Source organism: Phascolarctos cinereus, unplaced genomic scaffold, assembly GCF_003287225.1.
Source record: "Phascolarctos cinereus isolate Bilbo 61053 unplaced genomic scaffold, phaCin_HiC Scaffold_2;HRSCAF=192, whole genome shotgun sequence".
NCBI classification, from domain to species: Eukaryota; Metazoa; Chordata; class Mammalia; order Diprotodontia; family Phascolarctidae; genus Phascolarctos; species Phascolarctos cinereus.
In genome coordinates this window covers 393167276-393175405 of record NW_027555625.1, presented here as the reverse complement: position 1 = coordinate 393175405, position 8130 = coordinate 393167276, and the positions used below count along the sequence as shown (strand labels likewise).

At 39.5% G+C, this 8130-nt stretch overlaps 1 pseudogene; it reads left to right on the top strand.

Annotated features, from left to right (window-relative positions):
* Positions 1 to 1637: 1637 nt before the first annotated feature.
* LOC110212380 (small ribosomal subunit protein eS1 pseudogene) lies at positions 1638 to 1842 on the top strand (annotated as a pseudogene).
* Positions 1843 to 8130: the final 6288 nt, after the last annotated feature.

The following is an 8130-nucleotide window of genomic DNA, read 5'->3' as shown; positions in this document are numbered from 1 at the left end:
GGACGATGATACAGTAGAAGAGACTAAGAAGAAACAATCTGATGGGTAAGAAGATGAAAAATAAAGAGAGAAAAATTTCATAGAAGATGAGAGAAGAGAGGGTTGGAAGGGGAATGTTTAGCAGTGTCAAAAATGTTAGGAAGAACATCATTTCACACATGAGGATGAGTGAGAGTCTCACAGTATTCTGCCCTGGTCAGATCATATTTTAAATATGATTCTCAGTCCTGAGGAGGGGGCACATTTTTAAAAGGAGCTGAAGGATGGATGAGCAGGATGGTGAAGAACCTTAAGGATCAGATGAAGGAACTGAGCATGTATAGCCTACCAAGAAAAGAAGAGAGAAGGAGCTGGACGTGGTGGTGTATGCCTCTAATCCCAGCTATCCAGGAATCTTAGGCTAGAGGATTCCTTGAGCTCGGGACATCTGAGCAGCAGGGGGCTAGGCTCATAAAATGGCCACACTGCATTCAGCATTAATATAGTAAGTGCATGGTAGCAAGGGGTCACCAGGTTGCCTAAGGAGAAGTGAATTTGCCCAGGCTGGAAAAGCAGCAGGTCAAAATAAAATCCCCTTGCTGATCAACAACAGGAATAGGCTTGTGATTAGTCTCTGCCATTCCAGCCTGGGCAAGGTAGAGAAGCTGAATCTCAAAAAACAAAAAACTTTTTTTAGAAGACTGCAGGGAAACATAATAGCTGGGCTCAAGTATTTGAAGGGCTGTCATGTGTAAGAAGGATTTTACTTGTTCTGGATTTCTGGGCCATAAGTTATAGTTAGAAATATACATACATACATACATATTCTTGTGTGTGTGTGTATATATATATATATTCCTATGTGTGTGTACGTGTGTGTGTGTGTGTATTTGATATTCCCAAAGGGCCATAAAATTATACATACCCCTTTGATCCAGGAATACCACTATTAGTTCTGTATCCCAAAGAGATCCAAGAAAAAAGGGAGGGCTTATAACTACAAAAATATTTATAGTAAATCTTTTTAGGATGGCAAAGAATTGAAAATTGAGGGAATGCCTATCCATTAGGGAATGGCTGAAGAAGTTATAGTAAATTATTGTAATGGAATACTGTTAGAAACAATGAGGGAGATGGGTTTGGAAAAACCTGGGAAGATTTATATGAATTGATACAAAATGAAGCGAGCAGAACAGAACATTTTACATGGTAATGACAATACTGTAATAATAATCACTATGAAAGACTTAGCTACTTTGATCAATATAACAATCCATGACTCAAATCCAATAATGATCCAAAGGACTCATGATGAAAAATTCTATCCACCTCCAGAGAGAGAACTGATGATACCTGAGTGCAGATTGAAGCATATTTTCCCACTTACTTTATTTTTCTTTTTTCTTTTTTCTTTTGTAACATGGCTAATATAGAAATATATTTTGTACGACTTCTCATGTATAATGAATAGCATATTGCTTGCCTTCTCAATGGGTGAGGGAGGAACTGGAGGGAGGGGAAAAATTTAGAGCTCAAAATTTTAAAAATGAATGTTAGAGAATAAATTTTATATATATAATATATATATATATATATATATATTATATATATATATATATATATATATATATATATAGTTGCTTTGGCTGAGGGAGATCATGGCAATGGGAAAGAATAAACACCCCACCAAAGAGAGTAAAGAAAGAGCCAAGAATAAAATGGTTGATCTGTTTTTGAAGAAAGAATGGTGTGATGTCAAGGCACAAGCTTTGTCCAATAACATGCAATATTGGCAAGACACTGATCACATGGATTCAAGGAACAAATTTCATGTCTGATAGTCTCAAGGGTTACATTTTTTAAAATGAGTTTTGCTAATCTGCAGAATCAGGAGGTTGCTTTTTCATCAGTTCAAATCGATTACTAAAGATATTCACATAAAATTTGTATGACTAGTTTCCATGGAATGGACTTTACCTGGGACAAGATATACTCCATAATCAAAAAATGGCGGACATGAGTGAAGCCCATATCGTTATCGAAACTGCTGACAGCTACTTGTTCTACCTCTTTTATGTTGCATTTACCAAGTGGTTCAACAACCAGATCTGTAAGTCCTTTCAGGTCCAGAACCAACAGATCTGTCAAATCCACAAGAAAATGATGGAAATCATGACCCGGGAGGTTCTGACAAATGACTTGGAACAAGTTGTCAATAAACAGATTCTATAGAGGCAAGATGCAAAAAGACACAAAAAATTCTTGCCAGTCCATTTACCCTCTCCATGATTTATTTTTTCGAGATGTCAAGATGCTCATAAAGTGAGCTAACTGAGTTTCCCAACTGGGAAAACTAATGGAACTGTATGATGAAGGTGGGTAGCTCTGGAAAAACCTTCAGCAAATGAAACCAGCACAAAAGTAGAGAGAGCATGATGGATACAATTTCAAGGATCTATTTAAACTAACTTTTAAAGACTGAAAAATAAAAATTTATATCATAGAGAAAAAAATGCATAATCACCATAAGTTTTCTAAACCGACAGTTTCTAAGCCCCCATTTTTAGTAACTTTATTCTTTCAATGTCCCCCTTAATCTATATCAATATTAGCAAAACATAGCCACAGAATCAGGCCTAATAGACTAAGATATTTCAGGTTTTTACTCTTGTTTAGTCAAATGTGATTTTATTTGTAAGTGAAACTTCCCACCTCCTCTCACCAAAGGCATTTCAAGTGCCTAAAATTTACAGGCACATTCTCATATACATATGCTCTTACCACAACACCTTTGCCTACACACATATGCCCATATTGCCACATTGCTAAAAGATGCCAAGTTGGGGCCGATAGAGCCAATGACTTTTAGAATGTTAAGTCTTTAGTAGTTAACTAATCCAATCTCCTTACACAGAAGAGTCAAATTGAGGACCAGAGAAGGAAGGAAGAAAGGAAACAAACATTTGTTAAGCACTTAGTCTGTGTTCAGTGCTATGCAAATATTATAGCGTTTGTTCTTCATATTAATCCTGGAAAGCAGCTGCTATTATTATCCCCATTTTCACTGAATAAGGAACTAAGGCAGATAATGATTAAGTACTTACTTACAAAGGGCGGCATAAGCAGTAAGAGTGTGAGGTCAGATTTGAACTCAGGTCTTCCTGACTCCAGGCCCATCGCTCTATCTGCAGCCACATGTTTTCACAGCTAGTTAGTGCCAGAGTTAGGACTAGATTCTTATACTTATGAAGTGTGAGAGTAAGAAGAAGAAAAACAATAATAATAATTAATACTAACACTAATAATAATAGCTAACATTTATGTAGTACTTACTATGTGTCAGTGCTATGCAAATATTATATCGTTTGCTCTTCACAACAATCTTGGAAAGTAGGTGCTTTATTATCCCCATTTTACAGTTAAGGAAACTGAGGTAAACAGAGGTTTAAGTCACTTGCCCAGGCTCACACAGCTAGGAAGTACCTGAAGCCGGGTTTGAACTCAGGTCTTCCTGACTCCAGGCTTAGTGTACAGTATCCACTGTACCCATGTTTTCAGAGCTAGTTAGTGCCAGAGCCAGAATTAGATTTCTATACTTGTAGAATGTGAGAGCTATAAAAGGTCTTTTAGGTTATTTAGTCTAGGTCCTCCAATTTATAGACGAGGAATCTGAGCTACAAAGAGGACAATTACTCTACCAAAACATTAGTTAAAGACACACACACTGTGGTTTAGCTTTCCTCTGACTTGTCTGGTCTCCCTAACCCTCAGCATGATTCCTGCTTCTTCCTCTAAATTAAAAACATGACTGTTACACAGGAACTCTGAAAAAAAAAACCAGGAATAAAGGATTTTATCAGGGAATTAGATGACAGGGGAGAGAGAGGGAGAGGGAGAGAGGGAGAGGGGGAGAGAGAGAGAGAGAGAGAGAGAGAGAGAGAGAGAGAGAGAGAGAGAGAGAGAGAGAGAGAGAGAGAGAGGGGTGGGCCAGTCATGTGGCCAGAGTGAGGCCTCACAGGTGAACTGCCAGATTGTTATATAGGTACACAGGGAAGTGGAAAGGGGCTCCAGCACATTGGGCAGATTCCCTGGGGTCAAGTTTTTGGGTAAGAATCATACCAAATGGGCAAGCAGAGTGGGTGGTGATTTGTATCATTTGAGAAATGCCAGAATTGATGAGATCACAGATTCATTTGAGTATCTGAGAGAGAGAGAGAGAGAGAGAGAGAGAGAGAGAGAGAGAGAGAGAGAGAGAGAGAGAGAGAGAGAGAGAGAGACTTTGTATCCTAGAACTTCTTGACTCAGTAATCAAGTGGACTGGACAGGGTAGGTATCTGAAAAGTTAGAAAGAAGTTGAGAAGACAGTGTGACATAGAAAAAGAAGCTGAGATTTGGAACATAGTCTCAAAAAGGTTAAGCGACTTACTCAAAGATACACAGATAGTAAGTTAATAGAGCCAGGAGTAAAACCTGTTTGGTATTTGAGGCCAAGGACTGTTTTGTTTTAATATTTGCACCCTTGGTGCCTGGACATGTCCTTTGAGTTAAATTGAATTGACTTTTGTGCTATCAAAAGCGTAACCTGGACTAGTAACCCAGAAAAGCTCCGATGTCACTGTCAACATGCTGTTTGTTAGCATAAGCATGAGTGAAGCGTGTTAGCTCAGAGATTTTTCTCTCTCCTCTCCATGCCCAGCTGCATCTCACTTGGGCTCAGTGCTTGGGAGAGGCACAGCAGCTGAAACTTCATCTTATAAGCAAAAACCCTTAAGAAGAAAAACTAGAACAACCACCAGAAAACCCAAGAAAATAAATTTTAAAAGGTGGGGGGATTCTCTGAAATTAGGTCAACTACCTACATTTATTTCTGTTGTTTTCCCCCAGGTTTGACATTTACTTTCCATTTACCTCTGTTTGTTTAACTGATAAGAAAGAAAGATTCAGTTGTTTTAAATGCCCCGGGGAAAGGAAACTCCGTAACAACCACTCACTAGTTCCAATAAGCCTCACAGCAAGGCAGACAAGTGTCCCTGGCAACGTATTGGAGCATTTCACAGACTAGGGATTTTCACTGATCTGAATTTTCAGGAACTGTCAAATCTATTTTGATTTGATCCGAGAGTTACTAACACCTTACCAGCTTGCTGGGCTCCTCTACTTTCGCTGCCCTCCTGGAGTCAGTCGCCTTAATGGATCAGAGGGGAGGACAGGTTTAGATGTTGCTGCCAGGGGGCAGCGGATCTCATTTACGTCTTCGGTTGATCCGTCACAATGGAGGACTTTCTTCTTTCACTACCTTAAGGGTTCTAGTGCACTACTCCAGTGTCTTTCCTTCTTGCTACCTCTATTTTTTTTTCTGGGTGTGTGTACCCAGATGATGTCTTTGTCATCATTTTGTTGTGAAATAACATCCTGTAGTTTGTTTTCATCCTCCAGCCATGTCAATTCACCTGCAATTTTAATTCCTTTGAGATCGTGGTGTTCCATGGTTCAAATACTGAAGTAAAGGAGAATATTAGTGTTAAAGAGATGAACTTCTGTCATAGCAAATCTATGGTTAAAAGGTACTTTATTTCATTTTATCTTCCCAATAACTTTGTGCCTCTGTTTGTTTACTCTTTTTTAGGTTTCCGATGTTCTGATATTAAAAGTAAGAGATGGGCTTCTAAATCCAAAAGCCACCTGAAGGGATATGTTTGTATGAGTAGGGTGTGTGTGTGTGTGTGTGTGTGTGTGTGTGTGTGTGTGTGTGTGTGTGTATTTTGGTCCATATCTAAGATTTCATTGGTGTCGGTAACTTCCGTTGAGAAGACTCCTACTACTAATGCAAATTTATCCAAAGTCGTGCAGATACATAGTAGGAGGAGGACATTACTGATCAATTGATTTCTCCTTGCAGATCAGGTGTCAGGAAAGACACTCAAGTAAGCACATTAGAACACTTAAGGTATTGAAAGAACCAGAAGGAAGTCCTCCATTGGTAGGGGAGCCCTACAGAGAATATGAGATCTGCTGCCCACTTTTCTTCAAGGATAGAAAGGAATCATCTTAACAAACACCTTCAAGACTAGAAGTGTTCCTTCCTCCAACGTTTGGTAAATAGCCAGAAACACAAGTTTGCAGGACAGTCAGTCAACAAGTTTTCCTGAGCACTTACTATATGTCAGGCACTATGCTAAGAACTGAGGATACAAAAGAAAGCCAAAAGTCTCTGAACTCAAGTGACATGCATTCTAATGGGGGAGGCAATGTATGCAAATAACGAGGTATATACAAGATATATACAATGTAGGTGAAAGGCAATATAGGAGGTGAAGATCAGTGGCAGCTTGGGAGATGGCATTGAGAAACACCTCCTGCAGAAGGTAGTACCCCAAAGGAAGCCAGGGAAACTAAGAAACAGAGGATATATTTGTATATATTTTTTGCTTATTTACTTCCCCACTAGATTGTGAGCCCCTTGAGGGCAGGGGCTGTATTTTGCTTTTCTTTGTATCCCCAGCACTTAGCACAGTGCCTGGCACATAGCTGACCCTTAATAAATGCTTAATGACCAATTAACTCACCGAGGATGGAGATGTACAGGCAAAGGCAGGAAGATGAGAGACAGTGGAATGTTTAAAACATGGCAAGTAGGCCAATGTAGCTGGAATGTACAGTGTGTGGATGAGGCTAAAGTTTAAGACTGAAAATGCAGAAAGGAGCCAGGTTATGAAGAGCTTCAAGTATCAAACTGAGATTTTTAATTTTTGGAGGGGGAGAAATTTAGCTTGGTCATGAAGCTCATGTGTGTGTGTGTGTGTGTGTGTGTGTGTGTGTGTGTGTGTGTACCTGAGTTGAGGTGGGGAGGCAGAGATACATGTGACAGAAGATTTCCTAGTGAAGAAATATAAACACTGGCCCTTGTATTGGTCCTGGAAGATATTCTCAGGCCTCCATCATATCTTAATGAAGGACAAGCAAAGGATTCAGGTTCTCTAAGTACTCCCAAGGTAGCTTTATTTACCCCTCTATTCTCTTCCCCCTCCTCTCCAGCCTTATTTTCTCAGCTATAGTATGCAACCTGGGAGGTGAATGCCACACTTTCTTTCCCCAGTTTCTGTTTCCCGGAGTAGCCTGGTCCAGTTATGGGAGTGTAAAAAATACTCAGCCCAGACTGGCTGATTAGACTTGAGTCTCCTGGAAGCCGTTTGACATCAGTCATTTTCATTCCTCACTTAAGAAGTGAAAGAAAGCCAGGTTGGTAGAACTGTTTAACAATAAACAGTGTATATTCATTTCATGTGCAAGATGTAAATTGGAGAGCCCTCACCCTCAGAATGATGCATTGCATCTGCAAAGCTGCAATGGCTCATTAATCCCTCATTCACATAGAGAGAGATGGGTGACACAAATGAAGGGGGGCAGGGTTCTGTGGATATCATAAAGGATTCAGAAAAGGATGGGCAAGTTGCTTATCTTGCCCCAGGCCACACAAAGAACCCAATTTCCAAAATTTTTGCTATATCTGCTAAAGCTCGATAAAGGTGAGGTTTCTTGGTTGGTTTGTTTGTTTTTTTCTACATCCAAGGGATTGGTGTTTCTAATAGTTTCCACAATTGTTAAGGCACAAGAATTGTTTGATCCAAAGTTTGCACTGGTCTTGCCTGGACTGACCAATATCAATGTTTTCTGCTTCTAAAAAGGCCTAGAATAGCAACCCTACTTACATGATATAAATTAAAAGACTTTAGTTAGAGAATCAGAGTTCCATTTCTGGCTTTGCTACTTACTAACTGTGTGACCTTGGATTTACCCTCTCTGGGCCTCAGTTTCTTCATCTGAAAAATGAGACTTGGACTTGATGACCTCTGAGGGGGCTTCCAACTCTAAATCTATTATCCTGTGACCTCACCCCCTCCTCCAATTCCCTGACCTCCAAAATATCTAATATTTGACTGCCAAGGTACTTTGAAGGCAATGAGGGTTCCTTTTTATAAAGCAAATATATTCTTTGGGAGGGGTAACATTAAATGACTACCAGAAAAAACGAATGGAGTTAAGATGTCATTCACTATAGCTGGCCAGTCACTTAGTAGTTAGTCACCTTGAAAAAATACTACAGGTAAGGTCTTATTGGAAAAAATGGAACCAGTGAATGGAGGAACAGAG